The sequence below is a fragment of the Pan paniscus genome, chromosome 10 (genome assembly GCF_029289425.2).
Source record: "Pan paniscus chromosome 10, NHGRI_mPanPan1-v2.0_pri, whole genome shotgun sequence".
In the NCBI taxonomy this organism is placed as follows: domain Eukaryota; kingdom Metazoa; phylum Chordata; class Mammalia; order Primates; family Hominidae; genus Pan; species Pan paniscus.
The window spans coordinates 42,339,081-42,356,379 of record NC_073259.2 but is presented as its reverse complement, the minus strand read 5'-3'; the positions used below and the strand labels follow the sequence as shown (position 1 = coordinate 42,356,379).

The 17,299-nt window shown below is 56.2% G+C and overlaps 1 protein-coding gene across 1 annotated transcript in view; it reads right to left on the bottom strand.

Moving 5' to 3' along the window:
• Positions 1 to 9,661, bottom strand: part of FIGNL2 (fidgetin like 2) — a 30,768-nt gene extending 21,107 nt beyond the window's left edge. The window contains exon 1 of the mRNA XM_034935820.4: positions 9,255 to 9,661. The gene's annotated coding sequence lies outside the window, so the exon portion shown is untranslated. The remainder of the gene's footprint in view (positions 1 to 9,254) is intronic.
• Between the last annotated feature and the right edge of the window lie 7,638 nt (positions 9,662 to 17,299).

Sequence of the window (17,299 nt, the reverse complement as noted above, 5' to 3'; positions counted from 1 at the left end):
CATCTCTTCAGCTAGGCTGGAAACCTAGGAGCCCCTGTGTCTGTCTCTCCAGCCTCCACTCCTCTAGCTGGCCATGAAGTCAGCTTAACACTCTCTCTCTAAAACAACCCACAGCTCTCATGTTCCCCACCACAGCTGGCCCCACCTCTGAATTCTGCCTCTGTTCTCTGCCTTCCTAATCCTTCTTCTGTGTGGCTGCTAGGGTGGTCTTTCTGTCTAAAACAGACTCAGCCTCCTACCAAGCACAGAGACGATGTTAACCCTTCAGCCTGGCACCAGAGGTGGATGAGTCTGTCCTTCCTTCCAGCTTCGGGCCCTTTCCAGCTCCTCCAGTCACATCAGCCCATTCTCTCTGAGGCTGTTCCTGTCTCCCTCTTTGGTGCCCCGAAGCATGTTCCGGGCACTTCTGCCCTTCCACTCCAATGCCCAATTTAGAGGTGACATCACTTGTTAACTGGGTTCCCATTCCCTTCGCTGCTCAGCCAGCCCCTGTCTGTGAGCCCTGGTACAAGTGGCTCTCTAGCCTTTCTGCAGCTCTCTCTCTACCCTGACCTGCTCCTTCCCAAAGTCCCCTCCCTCAGAAAACATTCCCTGACACACAGTGGTAGAAAGAGCAGGGCCACTGGGAACGAGGATGACCTGGACTTTTTAATGACAGTCATGACTTTTTGTCAGCAATTACTTTTTAAAAAGATGACTTGCTTTTTCATTGAGGAACAGGGATTTGCAGTTGACTCTGCGCTTTGCCCTGTCTGAAGTCAGTTCCCCTCCCTGAGGCTCTGTTTCTAGCACACAACGCAGCCTCGCACCTGTGCACTCAGTGATGGGCACTGCGGGGAGGGCGCAGGTGCTCAGTGGAGGCCGCCATGGACTGTCCTCTGTCCACTTGGGGTGGCCCTGTGATCTGGGGCTGGTGAGGTCCTTCCAGTGCCTGTCTCCTCTTGGGTCTGCATCTGGGGCTCCTCTTTGCTTGGGACTTGGCCCTGCATGGGCGAGAGATGGAGGATGAGGCCAGAGCTCTTCACCACTTTCAGCCTTAGGCCCCTTTCGCAGTCTGGAAAACCTGTGACCTGTTCTCAAAAATACTTCCTCAATGCATAAAAGAAAAATACGTGGGGCTACAAAGGGAATTAATAACATTGGCCAGGCGCGGTGGTTCACGCCTGTAATCCCAACACTTTGGGAGGCTGAGGCAGGCGGATCACCTGAGGTCGGGAGTTCAAGACCACCCTGACCAACATGGCGAAACCCTGTCTCTACTAAAAATACAAAATTAGCTGGGTGTGGTGGCACATGCCTGTAATCCCAGCTACTTGGGAGGCTGAGGCAAGAGAATTGCTTGAACCCAGGAGGCAGAGGTTGTGGTGAGCCGAGATCACACCATTGTACTCCAGCCTGGGCAACAGAGCAAAACTCCATCTCAAACAAAAACAAAAACATTGGAATACAGTTATCTGCAGGAACTCCTCAGGGTCATGGACCACAAGGCTCAGCCCAAGAGCCTAGAGTCTCTTGGAGGGCCCCACACTTCCCCTCCCCATAGCCAGTTTTAGGATCCAAGGTTGACTTGAGTCTGTTTGGGTGGCATGTGGCCTCCAAAAGGCTTAAGCTTTAAAGTCTGGGTGATCCTGTGTGCCCTAGCCCCAAATATGGCCCCTCCCCGTGCATGGGGGTGGGAGAGAGACATGCCCCCACAGGGCCAGGCCTTACCAAAGGCGAGGAAACAGGCCCAGGCAGCCCACCCAGGAGTCCCCAGCAGCTGCCTCAGCCCCTCCTGCCCTCTTCCCAGCCCTGGGGGGGCTGAGCCGAGTAACTCCAGCTATGCAGCCCGGCCGGTCCACCTGGGTGTGAGTGGGCAGGGCTGTCCTCAAGGGGGTGGCCCCCCACACCTGCAGGGCCACAGGGACACAGAGGGAAAAAGATACTGGGGGGAGGGTGCTAGGAAAAGACTGAGCAACCACAGCAGCTCCTGTCTGCCTGCTCCCGTATGGGATTCTCAACACAAGCCAAGTCCGGCCCTGAGTGCTTCACACACATCAGTTCATTTAATCTGAGCGAGGACGTTATTCCCATGTTGCAGGTGAGGAAACTGAGGCTCGATTAACTTGTCTAAGTCACCAAGCTGGGACAGATGCCACCCCCAGCAGTCTTGCTCCAGATACTTCTCTGCCTGCCACAGCAGGTGGTGGTGTTCCCATCGAACAGCTGAGAAAACTGAGGGAGCAGTTCATTCCCGCCCTCTTCCTCAACCTCCCCTGCTCCCCCAGCCCTCCTTTCTTGAACCCCCTCCCACACTTAGCCACCAACCCCGGAGCTTAGCGTATCTCAAACTTGTTCTCATGGGACCAAATAAATCCTTGCCCAGGTCTGAGAGGCGCTGGCCTCAAGGCTAGGACACAGGACTCTGGTTAGGGTCTCAGCCAGACTCTGCAGAGAGTGATCAGAAAGGACTGCAAGGCTGAGACTGTGCTCAGAGGAGTGGGGAGGAGAAAGGCTCCTGAAGACCAGATCTCTGCACGACCGTGGCGGCCCCTGCAGCTCTGCACAGCCCCTCCTCCCCTTTTCCTCAAAAGAAGCAAATCCTCCATGAAAGATTTTTGGCTTCACAGAAGGACTTGGCCCCATCTGAGAACACGTGAGCCATCTCTAGAAGTGCTGAGTCCCCATCAGTGGAGGCACTCAGCACCAGAGAATGCCTTTCCCGGGAGGGGCACTGCTGGGCAGGTGGAAGGGCTCTCCCCTCCTCTCCACAGTTCTTCTCTGATATCTAATGATCACTACAAACTCAACAAGTCCCAGAATGGACTCCTGACCTCCTCCTACCTCAGCCTCCCAGCTGCCTTCCTCATTTTAGGCAGCTCCTTTTTTCTCAACAAGGGGCTCAGTCCCCAAAACTCAGGCCTGAGGAGGGCCACAGTGTGGAAGACGATGGTACAAGAATGGCCAGCCCATGCCGGACACAGTGTGCCTGGAAAGGAAGCCCCTTCCTAGAGGAGTGAGGACCCAGCCACTGATGAAATGCTGTCCCTCCAGAGAGCAAGGAGGAAGGTGCAGTTTCTCCTGGTGTCCAGAGAGTTCCCAGGGAGCCCCTTTGCTCCAGCAGAAGCCAACAGACAGGCTGGGTGGGGAGGGAGCCGCATGATATGAGGGCTGGGGAAGAGGGATCCTTTTTCAGGTATAACCTAAATCCTACCAGTTTTCTTTCCCCACTGGCCTGGAAAGAACCAACACCTCCAGATTCTTAAGCATCCAAGGGTCAAATAGGGCACTCGGCTGCAGGTGGACCCTCCCCAAGCAGTGGCCCTTGTCTCACTTTGCTTCTAATGCCCACCGACACAGCCTCCCCCAGGAAAAGGCAATCTGCTCAGGACTCCTCTGTGGCAAGCCCCTGCTGTCAGATGCTGATCCTCCCCCTTACAGCCTCTGAAACCTGTCCTGTACCCTCGCCATAGCCCAGAGGCTGCCATTCCCCAGCTCACATGCCCTATGTGGCTTCCTTCTGCTTAGAGAATGCAGGGACAGTGGTCCTAAAAGCATAGCCTGTCCTTTTGCCTCTTCGCTGGTCCCCAACATCTTGTGAGCTCCTTGAAGGTGGCACCACATCAGAAAATAATGGTTGCTGGATGAATAGCTACCTGGATAAAACATTCAAGGCCTCACAGCCATGATACGTGCTAGGCACTTGTGGCAAAGCAACACCAAAGCTGGGGCCACCCTTGGGCTCTCCCTGGCCGTGTGGGAGGCTGCAGGTGGCTAAGAAAGCCAAAGCATAAAAGCCCCAGCTCAGAGCCTGGTCCATAGGTGTCCACTGCATGTGTGGGGAGGCTCAGGAAGGCCAATCCTGGCTGGGCACCCGCGGGAGCAGCTGAGGTTCACCCAGAGCCTTGCACAGTACTGGACACAGTGCGTAGGTGCTCAACACAGGTTTGTTAATAGTAAATGAAGTCTCACGGCTCACGTCTGTAATCCCAACACTTTGGGAGGCTGAGATGGGCAGATCACCTGAGGTTAGGAGTTCGAGACCAGCTTGGCCAACATGGCAAAACCCCGTCTCTACTAAAAATACAAAAAAAAAAAAAAAAATTAGCTGGGCATAGTGGCATGCACCTGTAGTCCCAGCTACTCAGGAGGCTGAGGCATGAGAATTGCTTGAACCCAGGAGGTGGTGGTTGCAGTGAGCAAAGATCATGCCACTGCACTGCAGCCTGGGTGACAGAAGAGACAATCTCAAAAAAAAAAAAAAAAAAAGAGTCAATGCAGCTTGTTTGTCACATCTTCACATCCATCCCTGATTAATCACAACACTGGGCTGGGGACCATGTGGCCTGAGTCTGCCCTGGCAGTGAGAGGGGACAGAGGGAGGTATGCTGCTACCTTCCAGATTCCTGCAGGCATCCATGCTGCCTCTCCTCCCATCCACCTGCCCACCCCCTGTCTGCCCTGACTCCATGTTGGAGGGGGCTTCAAATATGGCCTGGCAGGCTGGTTGCAATGGCTCACACCTGTAATCTCAGTACTTTGGGAGGGCAAGATGGGAGGATCACTTGAAGCCAGGAGTTCAAGATCAGCCTGGGCAACATAGTGAGACCACCGCCTCTACAATTTTTTTTTTTTAAGATGACTTGGGCAAGCACTGCTGTGGGCCAGAACTTTCACACACACATGTCGTTTCCCCATCCTCACTCCTATGCTAGAAGGTCGTTCTCTGGAGTCCCTGGGCCCCGAGTCACTAAGCGGGTCCCCAAGGTAGGCTTCAGAATCAAAGGGGCAGACTATTTGAAACCAGGGCCACATCACCATCATATGAGGTTCTTATCCCCATTTTAGAAATGATGAAATTGAAACCCAAACAGATGAAGTCACTTGTCCGGAGTTACATCTGATTAGCAGCAAGGGGTTGCTGAAGCACAAAGCTTGGTCTCTAGGGTAGGGGTCATAACTGGTCATCAAAAATGGGGTTGGGGCTACAGAGGCAGGCCATGGCCACTGCCCAGCTCTCCCACTCACTAAGAACCCCCACTCTGCCTCCAACCCTGAAGATGAATATTCCAAAGGCTGACACTGTCCATACCTCAGTACTAAAGGAAAAGACAGAAGGCACTCAGGGGGTTCGCACTGCAGTCCCCTTTCCTTGGCTAAGCAAACTGGGGAAATGCTGGCCTCAACAGTAACCACAGCCCTGAGCACATGCACCTAGAGTCATTCAAGACTAGGACTCAGGTCTCCCAGCTCTGACTCCTTTCATCCTCACAATATCCTGCTTAGGAGGTGGACACCATTCTTCACTCTATTTTCTCACCTCACAGATGAGATACAGAGTGTTTAACAAGTGCGTGGAAGCGTTAACTATGATTCATCAAGATGCTTATGAAACTGCTCGGAGAAGAGCAATTGCCACTTGTTCCTGGAGACAAGTGGACCCTAAAAAAAAAGCTGGACAGCCTCTCTCCAAGCCACATAGTCAGAGATGATATGACCAGCCCAGACCCTGACCCAGCCAGTGTGAACTCTTCCCACTTAAAGGCTGGCCTAGCACCTCAGTCTCATACCCCTGGTCGCTTGGTTCTGGCGGTCCTACTGCAAGTAATATGGCCGTGGAGTGAGCACTGAGTGGGGAGGTCAGGAAACCCAGGCTGCAGGCATGACTCTGTCCTCAGCACATCAGAGAGGGATGGACTGGGGTGAGGGTTTCTTGACATAAGGTCCCCATGGGCTTCAGGGGATCCAAGAATCCTCTAAAGCAGAATGCAAAGTCTGGTGTCAATTAATGGAAGTGCATTTTTCTGGGGATGGCTTTCATCAGTGCCTCCAAGGGCTCTGTAAATCAAAAAAAGTTATGGATATCCAGAATGGGTAATCTTGGAGGCTCCTTCTATGCCCTAGTATTCCTGGGTTATATATGGGTTTAAACGTGAAGTACACTCCCCAACCTTCAAGGCCAATTCAGTGGCTGCTCTGGGAAGCTCTAACAGATTTCTTGCTTCTTTGAGTGCAGGGAAAGGCTGGGAGCCCAACACCACAGAGCCTGGCAGGGTCCCTCTGCCCTGATCTCCCTCACCAGACAGCCAGCTCCCAAAAGGAGGCAGGACCAGCCCAAGGCTAAGGTGGCAGATGCCAGCACCCCATACTTGACCTCTTGTGGCTCACCGCCCCCCCCCCCACAGTCTCTGTCCCCTGAAGGGGGTCTCAGGGCTGCAGAGCACAGGGGCACTGGGGCCTGGAGTCCACATCTCCCTGCTGCAGCCCTGGAGCTTTGCAGAGCCATGCTCCTTCCAGGAACCTGGTTTTCATTAAATCGGGTAAAGGAGTCGATAACCGCCAAGTCCAGAAGAGGCAAAGTTCTGCTAGAAGGCACAGGGAAGGTGAGGGAGACCAGCCTGTCTCTTGCCCTCCCTGGCTGACCGACGGCAGGGGGAGGGGAAGGCAGGGCTCCTAAGGGTCCAGCAATGGCAGCCGTCGGAGCTGGGGGGAGAGTCGGGGGAGTCCTGGCCCAGATAATAAGCAATTGTTAATGTGATCCATATGGATCCTGACTGGCCTCTCTGTTTAACAGAATGATAATGGCAGGGAAAGAATGCTGGTCTGTGGGGAAGGGAAGGGGCAAAGTCCTCCCTGGACTTGGGGGGGTGGGGTAGGGTCATGGGGAGGAGAAGGAGGCGAATAAGGGAAAGGGAGAGGAGGAGCCCCATCCAGGGGTCTCCACCACCCAAGAGCACAGAGCTGTTTACCTGAAGGTGGCCAGATTCCATGCTATGCCTGAAGGTGGCCAGATTCCATGCTATGCAGACTGCCTGGCTAAAGGCCCTTACAAAACCCCTTTTATTCGGCCAACCAATATTTATGGAGCACCCACAAGGTGTCAAGCCCTGTGGCAAGCCCATTGGGGGCAGGGCCAGGGAGTACATGCTCCATTTCAGTCAAAGCCCTGAGTGGACCCCGCCACAAAGGCAGAAGGGAGCACAGGTGCAGGCCACGGAGGGAGGAGCAAGTGACAGAAGCTCGGGGCTGGGGAGGTGATACGGAGGAGGTGCGCATCCGAGTTGGGCCCTGAAGAATAAGGAGGTTGTGGAAAGACAGGGACAATGAGGAAGGCATTTGGCTGGAGGAACAGCGGGAGCAAAGGCAGAGAGGCGTGAAATTGCGTGGAGAGAGCCCTAGATCTCAGCAATAAAGCTGCGGCCCAGGCAGGGCAGGGAGGGGAGTCCTGATCCATAAAAAGCTGTGGCCATGGGTGAGCAGAAGAAAGGCAGGAAAGGGCTCTGCGACGCCACACTCAGTCTGGGTGGCTCTCCCCAGCCTTCGCCCAGGCTGGTACTGGAATTGACAGTTACGGGATCCTCAGCCCAGCCCTCAGCCATACCACGGCCAGAGAATCGGGCAGGGCCTCCGAAGCCAAACTCATTTCTGTGTCTCTCAGCCCCTTCTTTCTCTTCTTCTGGGGCGGGGGTGGGGGCAACAGGAATCCCCCCGAGGAATGCGGGTCCTCTAGGCCTCCCCAGGAGCAACTCCTCTGCCCCACACAGCCTAATTCCCTTTGGCCCAAAAGGGCTTCGCCCAGAAGATATTACAGCGAGGACACGAGGGTCGCTCCCGTCTGCCTTGGATGCCAATGGAATCAAGTGGAAAGAAATGAAATGGTGTTAAACATGGGAAAGGGGATTTACGAGGCCTGTCACCCGTCCAGCCCAGCCACCCCAGCAAGCCCCGCCCCTTTCCTCGCCCACCCCAGGAAGTCCCGCCCCGCCTCCTGCCCGCAGCTCGCGCGGCCGCCCGGTACCCGCGTCCCACAGCTGGGTGGCGGCGGCACCACAGCACCGGGCAGCCCGGCGCGCCCGTCCTTGGGGGCTCAGGCACAGCGGGGAATGGCGTCGGTTCCGGACTGAGAGGCTCGGGGAGGCTTTAGGAGGATGCTATGGGATTTCGGGGTAGGCTCCGGGAGGGTCTGGGACTCCCTCTGCAGGGTCAGAGGGTTTCGCACCGTGGCATCTGCGGGCCCAGCCCACTCCAGAGACTGGGCGGCTCCACAGGGGAGGCCCCACGGCCCAGGAACCGGGAAGCCCCCCTGCGCCGTAAGCCCAGAGTTGGGCTGGAACCGGGTCCCCACTCCTCGCTGCCGGTCGGAAAGCAGGAGACCGCTCCGCCGCCACAGCCCGTGCGGACAACACAAACATTCTTCAGTCCTCTATTCTCCTCCAAATTAGGTATCCATGGAGACAGGGCCGGCAGCCTGACAGCCCTACGGCCTAATCCTGATTTAGTGACCGTCCCTTTAACAGCCCACACACCCGTCCACCCACCCCTGCGCTCCGGGCCGCCGCTGGGCGCAGGGTCCAGGCCGCGCGCTCTCTGCCCCGCGCAGACCCCTTCCCAGGCCTCCTCCTCTGGGGGGGGCAGGGGGACCAGCGGGGCTGGGGAAGGGCACCAGCATTTGCTGATCACCTACAGGGTGCTCAGCAATCTGCGAAGGACCCTCTGCAGGGGAGGGGGGGTTGCTAGCATGCGAATCTCTGTGTAGAACAGGAGAGGGCTCTTGCGGTGGGGAAGTTTGAGGGGCCCTCTCTGGAGAGCTGGGCGCTCCGGGGGTCCCCCTTGTTGCCTGTAGCCCCAGGGTGAAGGTGAGTACAGCCTCCTACAACCCCCTGACTCTGAGACGCGGGCTCTGTTCTCCCGGGCCAGAGGAGAAGACATGAAGAGGGTGGGTGTTAGGGGCACGGGGACCCTAAGTAGCCTCGGCCTCCTGTCACTGCCCCGTCACCATGCTGGGGAATCTCCGGGCCAGTAACCCAGCCCCCACCCCTCCCACACACACACAGGGGCCGCTGGACAAAGACCTGACGGAGTGGGAGGGGCCTGCGGGCCGGCCCTCGGGCTCCGGACGCTGGATCCTTCTGGGACCCGAACCCGCAAACCTTGGCTCCCCACCCCCAGGCCAGCAGACGCCCCCGAGCCGGCTGCTCGCTTTCGCTGCAGCCCCCGCACCAGAGGGGGCTGCGAGACGGGTGCCCGTCGGCGGCCGGGCGGCTATCCCCTGCTCTGCCCGCCCCCTCCCCCCGGGAAGTGACCCTCGGCTCCCACGTACCCGCTAGGGTCTCTCGCCAGCCCTGCCCTCCGACCCCCGCCGAGCTGAACCCCGCGACCAGCAGCCCCCGCCCTCTCGGCCCTCTCCGGCCCCGCGCCGGCGGACAAAGCTCCGGACACCCTGACCGAACGGTCACCTCCCCCCGCCCCATCCCGGCCCGCCCGCGGCCCCGTACCTCGGCATCACGGCCGGGTCCTAGGTGAGTGTGCGCGGCCTGGGGGCGCGTCCGGCCCGGGGACCGGGGCGGCGGCGCGGGCCGGGGGCGACAGGCCTGGGCTGGGGGGCAGTGGCGCTCACCATCCTGGAGCCGCTGCTGCTGCGGCTGCTGCGGCCGCCGCGGGCGGGAGCGGGACTGGGCAGTGGGGGTGGCCGGACAAGGGGCGGCCCCGGCTCCCCCCGCAGGCAAGACCCCCACCCCCACCCCCGCCTCCCCTCGCCCGCCCCCAGGGCCCTCCCTCGCAGGCCCTCCCTCCCCTCCCCTTTCCCTGCTCCTCCCTCTCCTAGTGCCCCTCTCTTCCCCCAGCTCCCGCCCCTTCTCTGGCCCCTCCACCCCCGGCTTCTTCCCCGCCCTCCCCCACCTCGCCTCCGCCCCGCCCCCACCTCCCCTGGGCTCGCCCAGCCCCTCCTTGCCACCCTCCCGGCTGGCCCCGCCCCCTCCCGCCCCTGGCTCTAAAATAAATTAGCCACCGAGGGGAAAAAAGAGCAAGTGACCCTCGGTGTGGAGAGTGTCCTTCGCCACTCTCAGACCCGTCCGCCCCGCCTCTCCCGGCCGTCGGAGCGGGAAGTTGGGGTTGGGGTGGGGGTCGGGCCGGCGGGTAGGGGTGGGGGACGGCATGGGGACGGGGCCGAGGCCGGGACTGAGCAGCCCAGCCCGTCGAGCGTGTCCGCTGGATGTGGGCGGCTTCCTGGGTCGAAGGGCAAAGGGGAAGGCAGCCGGCCTGGGCCCGCCCCGTCCGCGGGCCGCCCCAGACCCCCTTTCCCAGGACTGCCTTGGCCCCCTGGCCCCAGTCTGGAGGACTCTTGCTCACTTCCTCCGCCCCCAGGTGAGCTGAGAACCCACTGCGCGCGGGACTCTGCTGCGCCTGCCCTCCCGGGCTGCAGAGGGCAGGACGCACCGCCAGGCAAGGCCGCGGCTCTGCGCTGATGCCACTCCGGGAGCGGGTGGCTGCGGGGGAGGAGGGCGAGCACTGGACGGGGGCAGCGGAGTGTAGGGTGTGAGATCTAAACAGAGGGCTCCACTGGAGGGCTTGCCCAGAAGGCGGCAGTCACATTGGGCCAAGCAGGATGACTGGCAGGAAGAAAAGATGAGGGATGAATCCCAGACCTCTAGTCCACTGAGAGTGTCCAAAGACATCCGTTCAATAGATACATACTGAGTGTTAACTTTGTGCCAAACATTGGACTGGACACCAGGGATACCCAAGAGAGTCCAAGAGGCACAGCCCTGTCTTCCTGGAGCTCCCAGTCGAAGGGTAGACAGAATTCTGCCCGACACACACACACTCAAGGCTTCATCAGGGATAAAGGCCAGGAACCGGCTTTGCCCCAGGCCCCAGGAGAAGGCTGTGCTGATGATGGAGGGTCCAGAGAACCTTCCTGCTGTTGAGCCTCCAGATGTCCCAAGGCAATCCTGTTTCCACCCAAGGGCAGTGCTTAAGGGTCCTCTCTCCTGAGAGCTTGTTTCCCTTTTGAGTGGCTGCCTAGCCTGAGTGTCAGTAGGGCAAGATTGGCCCTCACCCACTAGCCTGTAGAACTCCAAACACTACCCCCTCCCTTCTTCTAATGCAGATTCCCCTGCAGGCTCTGGGGTCTGACAGGTCTGGGGCACTCCTTTAGGTGACACTCAGGGAAACAGAAGGGGAGGGCCTCAGTAGCTCCCACTTCTTTCCCAGCCCACATTTGGAAGCAACCGGCACCCACGCAGGTTCTGGAACTTGCCAAGGTCAGTGTCTTTTCCACCTCCAGAATTATCTCTTCCTTGCCACTCCCCACCCCCAGGGCTCTGCCCTGGCACAGGAGGAGGGATGTGTCAAGGCTCAGAGTGCTAGAGTAGCCCCTGGCTTCAGAATCAGGCAGGATGAAGGGAGCCACAACCACCATGCTAGGAGACTGGAACCCTTGCTGGAGGAACAATCCCAGGATACCAGCTGGAAGGAACTCCTTGGATATTTCCTTATTGTTGGAGCACTGGAGGCCCAGAGAGGAGAAGTGACACACTTGGGGTCACACAGCAAAGCTGGATCTAGAATCCACTGCACTTTTTCCACCCCTACCTGTCAGGTTCCCTGAGAGCCAGAGACAGGAACTAAGGGAAAGACTAATATCCTTATGAGCTGGGTGCCTCAGCCAGCAGGATTAGTGCCAGGAAGCCAAGTCTGGCATTGCCAATGGGGATCCTGCTCCACCATGCTCCAGGGAAGGGGGGATGACAGGAGTGGGGTTGGACTGAGGCGCTCAGTGTGAAGGAAGGAATTGATCATGCGCTCCCCTGGAGCGGGGATCCGGTTCTCCTTCATCCTCTAGGAGTCCGGGAGTAAAGGAAGGACAAGCTTAAAGCTAAGGAAGGCCTTGCTAGTGAGATAGTGGAAGACACCAGCCTGCTGGAGAAGGCCTTCGCTGGACTCCAGGGGCAAGACCAGCAGCTTGGCAGTACTGAGTTGTTTCCAATGGGCGGACTGCTGTGGGTGATATTAAGAGGTTTAGTTAGCAGGTCGGGGTGAGGTTGATCATTTCACCCCTCCACCTCCCACCCTGCACCAGTGCTCGGGGCGATGAAGTGTGGCTCCCCCTCCCAGAGCTCATTAAAGTCCTGTTAATACATCATCCAGCCTCCTGGGCTGACAAATCCTCCGTTCATCACATCTCTACCTCCTGCCCTCTTGGGCAGGGCCCTGAGAGACTGATCTCTGAGGACTCTGGGGTGACCTCACTCCTGGCTGTCCCCAGTCAAGGGATCTGTGCCCTGAGAGCCCCTGCTGAGGTGGCTGTGATCATCCCTAGGCAGGTCAAGTGCCTGGCAATGGATTGGATAATAATAGTGGTAATGATGGTGGTAATGTGTGGGTTCTGCAGAGGGCCCTCCATTCTTTCCCAGATCTTTTGCTAGTATCACACCCAAGGTGGAGAATCCCACCCCCATCCTGCCCCCAGGGGAGACAGGTGCTATGCTTGGTTGTGTGGCTGAGTGCAGGCACCTGCTGCGGGCGCATGCCTGTGGGTGTGCAGCAGAAGTGTGGGAGTGTGTGACTTTCCTGGTCCAGAGACCTGCAACAAGGGCTTTCTAAAAACATTAAGAAGAAAAATAACTCCGTGGGTCTAGGGAGAATCAGCTCTAAGGATTTTGGAGGGAGGGGGGAGAGTTAGAGGGAGGAAGTAAAAGCTAGAGAGAGAGGGCGGGAGGAGCAAGTAGGGTGAGGAGGAAGGAAAGAAAAGGGCCCCGGGTTGGGGGAAGGATGGGGTGGGGGGAGGAAGGGAGAAAGAAATGGAAGAGAGGAAGAGGAAAGGGCGGGGAGGCCTCTTTGTGGTCCTCTGCACTGGCCACTCAGGAGTCATTATGAGCAGGAAAGGAAGGAAATGTGTCCTGGCTTGGGGATTGGGGTGCGTGCCCAGAGGGCACCACACCCAGCTGGGCTTCCCCCCATCCACACTTGCCCGGGACTCAGGCTGCTGTCCCCACAAATGGAAACTCTAGCCCTTCTCATTCTTGCTCTTTGCCCATCAAGGCCCAGTTCCCAGTGCCTCCCCAACCCTGATCAAACCACCCCCAAAACTCTTACTCTTCATGAACGTATACCAGCTTTGCCTTCCCACTGTGCTACAAGCTGTGTCTGGTCTGGATCCTATCCCCACCCCACATCCAGCCTAGGAGCCCTTGAAAGCCTGTAGGCAAACTAGAAAACATGTTCCTCCCTCTATGCAGCTCAGACTTGGGAGGAGGAGCTGGGTGGCTATCAGTCTCCGCTAACTCCTTGGGGCCCAACACTTGGGGACCCTGATACCTCGCTTCCAAAATCGTTACCCCACACATGGCCCTGCTGTTTGTTCTTTGAGCAGAAGCACATCCTGCACCATCCTGCAGCATAGCTCTTCAGCCAGCACCCCAAATTGATCCCACCATGTACCTTACAGTCACACAGAAACTCTCACTAAACATGCATACCTTTTTAATACCTCAGAATCTTTCTGCCTGGAATCTCATTTCCCTACTCTGCCTGATGAGCTCCTATTCATCCTTCAGAACCCAACTCAGGTATGCCCTTCTCTGTAAAGTCTTCCCTATCTGTCCCGCATCCTAGCAGAGCACTTCCAATCTTTTTTTTCCCCCTAGGTTCCAGGGGTTGAGCCCACTCCATCCTGTCCAAAGGCAGAAGCCTCCTCCAAGTCCTGCATGATCCGCCCTCTAACATGCGAGCCCATCTGGAACCTCTGGAATCCTACTGGGCTTCTTCGCTCCCTAAAGCTTACAGACCCAGGGCAAAATAGGGAACTGCAAATCCAAGTGGCCCAGAGGTCTCTCCACCCCCACTCTGCCCTCTCTGGGCCTGAGCCTGACAGGAGATTCCCAGCACATCTGGTTGTACTTAAATCATCCAGCACTACTGGAGTAGGTTCCCTGCTTCTCTCCCTTCAGCCCCAGCCTCCTCCCCTTCCTACACCAGCCTTCCAGGTCTCTCCTCCAGGATGCCTTCCCTAACTCACCCAGCCTCGGTATCTGCACCCCACCCTTGAACCTCCACCTCTTTGGGCCTGGAGTCTGCCAGGGTGTGGAAGGGAGGGTGTGTGCTCAGCAAGACTCAGTGTGTAGAATCTCATCCTTCCAGAGCATTGGTCGTAGATAGAAACCCTCCCTTCAGGTAAGGAAGGGAGCCAGCCAAGAGCCTCCCCTCTGCTCCCTTGGCCTCAGGGGTGGCTGTCTCCAGTTATGGGTGTGTACAGTGAGGAGGAACAAGTTCAGATCCAGGCAGAGCCATTCCTTTGGCAACTCTTGCTGTCAGCCATCTTCCAAAGAGCTTTGCAAAATGCTAAAGAACAAAAGAGAAATAAATACAGAGAATATAGCAAGTATAAAAATGCACAGTCTAGGCCAGGCACGGTGGCTCACACCTGTAATCCTAGCACTTTGGGAGGCTGAGGCAGATGGATCACTTGAGGTCAGGAATTTGAAACCAGCCTGGCCAAGATGGTGAAACCCCATCTCTACTAAAAATACAAAAATTAGCCAGGTGTGGTGGCGGGCACCTGTAGTCCCAGCTATTTGGGAGGCTGAGGCAGAAGAATTACTTGAACCCCGGAAGTGGAGGTTGTAGTGAGCCAAGATCTCACCACTGCACCCCAGCCTGGCTGACAAAGCAAGATTCTGTCTCAAAAAAAAAAAAAAAAAAAAAGAATGCACGGACTCTAAAGAACAAGTTTGTAACCTACCATGACCTGCTCCACCAGGGCTCCAGGTTTGAATGTTCATTCATTCTTTTATTCAATAGCATGTACTGATGCCTGAGTCTACTAAGTTCTAGGAACAGTGACTCAAGTAAGATGCCAGGGTCAGTGGGGGACAGGAACAGGTGGATGAACAAATGCTGCATGCTGTAATGGACATGAGTCAGGGAGACAGAGGGGTGCCAAGGTTGAAGGTCAGAGACCCTGGACTGAATCCCACCTCTGTCACTTTCTGCACTGTCTCTGGGGAGCCACTTAATCTTGGGGAGCCTGTCTCCCCACCTGGGAAAGGACGATGATGTGACCTCACAGGGTCGTAGTGGGATTCAAATAAGATAATGTGTGTGAAAACGCCTTGCAAAGTGCTAAGTGAGTTGTTGCTATTATGATTAGGCTCAGGGGCTGCCTATCTGACACTCATTTTTCTAATGCCTCAACAGCTGTCTCTCTTACCCTCCCAGGGCAGGTACCACGTTGGAGAAACTTCTGAGGGTGAAGGACACCCACCCTAGAGTAGTGGGCAGTTAAGCTGCCCGCATAGACACACACACACACTTTAGTTACACAAGCAGAACACCTTTTTACAAAAATTCGAAAGGCATCATGTGCCTACAGCCTCAGTTAGTCAGGAGGCCGAGGCAAGAGGATTGCATGAGTCCTGGGCAACAGAGTGAAACCCATTTCTACTATTTAAAAAACACTAATAAGAAAAAATAGATAAGCAGAAAACAAAAAAATTAAAAATCCAACGCCTTTAATCCCACCACCCAGAGATAACCACCAGTAATATGTTGGAGTCAGTTAGCCGGTCACAGTGGTGGGGGGCCTGTGGTCCCAGCTACTCGGGAGACTAAGGTGGGAGGATTGCTTGAGCCAGGGAGATTGAGGCTGCAGTGAGCCGTGATTGCGCCAATGCGCTCCACCCTGGGCAACAAAGCAAGACCCCATTTCAAAACAAAACAAAAAACCATTTTGGAGTCAGCTAGATATTCTATTTATCTCTCTGTCTACACACACACACACACACACACACACACACACACACACACATATGTATATATAGAGAGATCTCCACAGTGTTTTATAATATACTTTTCTTAATAGACAATTTTTTTTTTTTGAGAGGGAGTCTTGCTCTGTTGCCCAGGCTGGAGTGCAGTGGTGTGATCACAGCTCATTGCAACCTCCACCTCCCAGGTTCAAGCAATTCTCCTGCCTCAGCCTCCTAAGTAGCTGGGATTACAGGCATGTGCCACCACAGCTGGCTGATTTTGACATTTTTAGTAGAGACGGGTTTCACCATATTGACCAGTCTGGTCTCAAACTCCTGACCTCAAGTGATCCACCTGCCTTGGCCTCCCAAGGTGCTGGGATTACAGGCGTGAGCCACCGCACCCAGCCAATGGACAAATATTTTGAACATCTGTTGCTGTCTATAATACGTTTATACCACACAATTGTTAATGACAGCTTAATATTCCATCAAGTGGACATGTCTAAATTAATTTAAAAAGTTTCCTGGCCAGGTGCGGTGGCTCTTGCCTGTAATCCCAGCACTTTGGGAGGCCAAGGCGGGCGGATCATGAGGTCAGGAGTTTGAGACCAGCCTGGCCAACATGGTGAAACCCCATCTCTACTCAAAATACAAAAGTTAGGTGGGCATGGTGGCACACTCCTGTAGTCCCAGCTACTAGGGAGGCTGAGGCAGGAGAATAGCTTGAACCTGGGAGGCAGAGGTAGCAGTGAGCCAAGATCTCACCTCTGCATTCAAGCCTGGGCAACAGAGTAAGACTCTTCTGGAAAAAAAAAAAAAAGTTTCCTTTGTTGTTGATTTTTTTCCAGAAATAAAAGCTTCATGAACAAACCTGTAACTTCCACCTTTGTGCACGCGTCTAATTATTGCCTTAGGATAAAGTTCTGGTAACCAGAGGCTAGGAATGCATATTTTTATCTCTGAGGAGCCAGGAGCCCAGGCCTCTGGGCAGTGCTCTCACCTCTCCTCCAGGCAGCCCTCCCAGACCTCCAGGGTTGAGTACATCTCCCATGGTCCTTTCCTCTCCAAGTAGCTTCATCTCTTAGAGACCTGCCCTGAGACCCCTGAAAAATGCTGGGAAAGTCTGGCTGGTGACGGCCAGGAGGGGCCGGGGTGGAGAGCACAAAGCAGGCTTGTCTGGGGCACGGGAAGAGGCCCCGCCCTCCGTGCTGCTGGCCCAACATTCCTCCTGGACAATGGCTGCCTTGGGAATCCCGGGAATGAAGGAGGCGGGCGGCTTCCCGAACCTGCGCCCTCCACCCCCATCAAGTTGCGCCCTTTCCCCAGATGGAAAGCAGGGGCACTTTGCATTGCGGCAGGGTGGGGAGGCCAGCTAGCCTCCATGCCTACAGCCCCCGCCCCTCCTTTTACCAACACTAATCCACAACGCCCCGCAGCCGAGTCCTGCTCAGCCACCCCATCCCCATGGACCTTGGGCGAGTCCTGCTCCCTCAACTGTAAAATCAGGAGCTTGGATTCAGTGGTTGCAAAACTCCCCACAGATCTCAAAGGCCGAAATGTAGTGACTAAGGCATGCACAGGCTTTGGAGCCAGGTTGCCCGAGTTCAAATCCTGGGCTGCCCTTTACCCTGGGAACTTAAGCCCCTGGGTTGCCGGCTTCCCTCTCGCAAAGTGTGTTTGTCGATACAGCTCCACTCCCTCCCGATGGGAAGGCAAACTCGTCAAAGTCTATAAATCCCGATCCATGTGTAACTCTGCTCAAAACACTAACCAGATCTCCAACCCCAGGC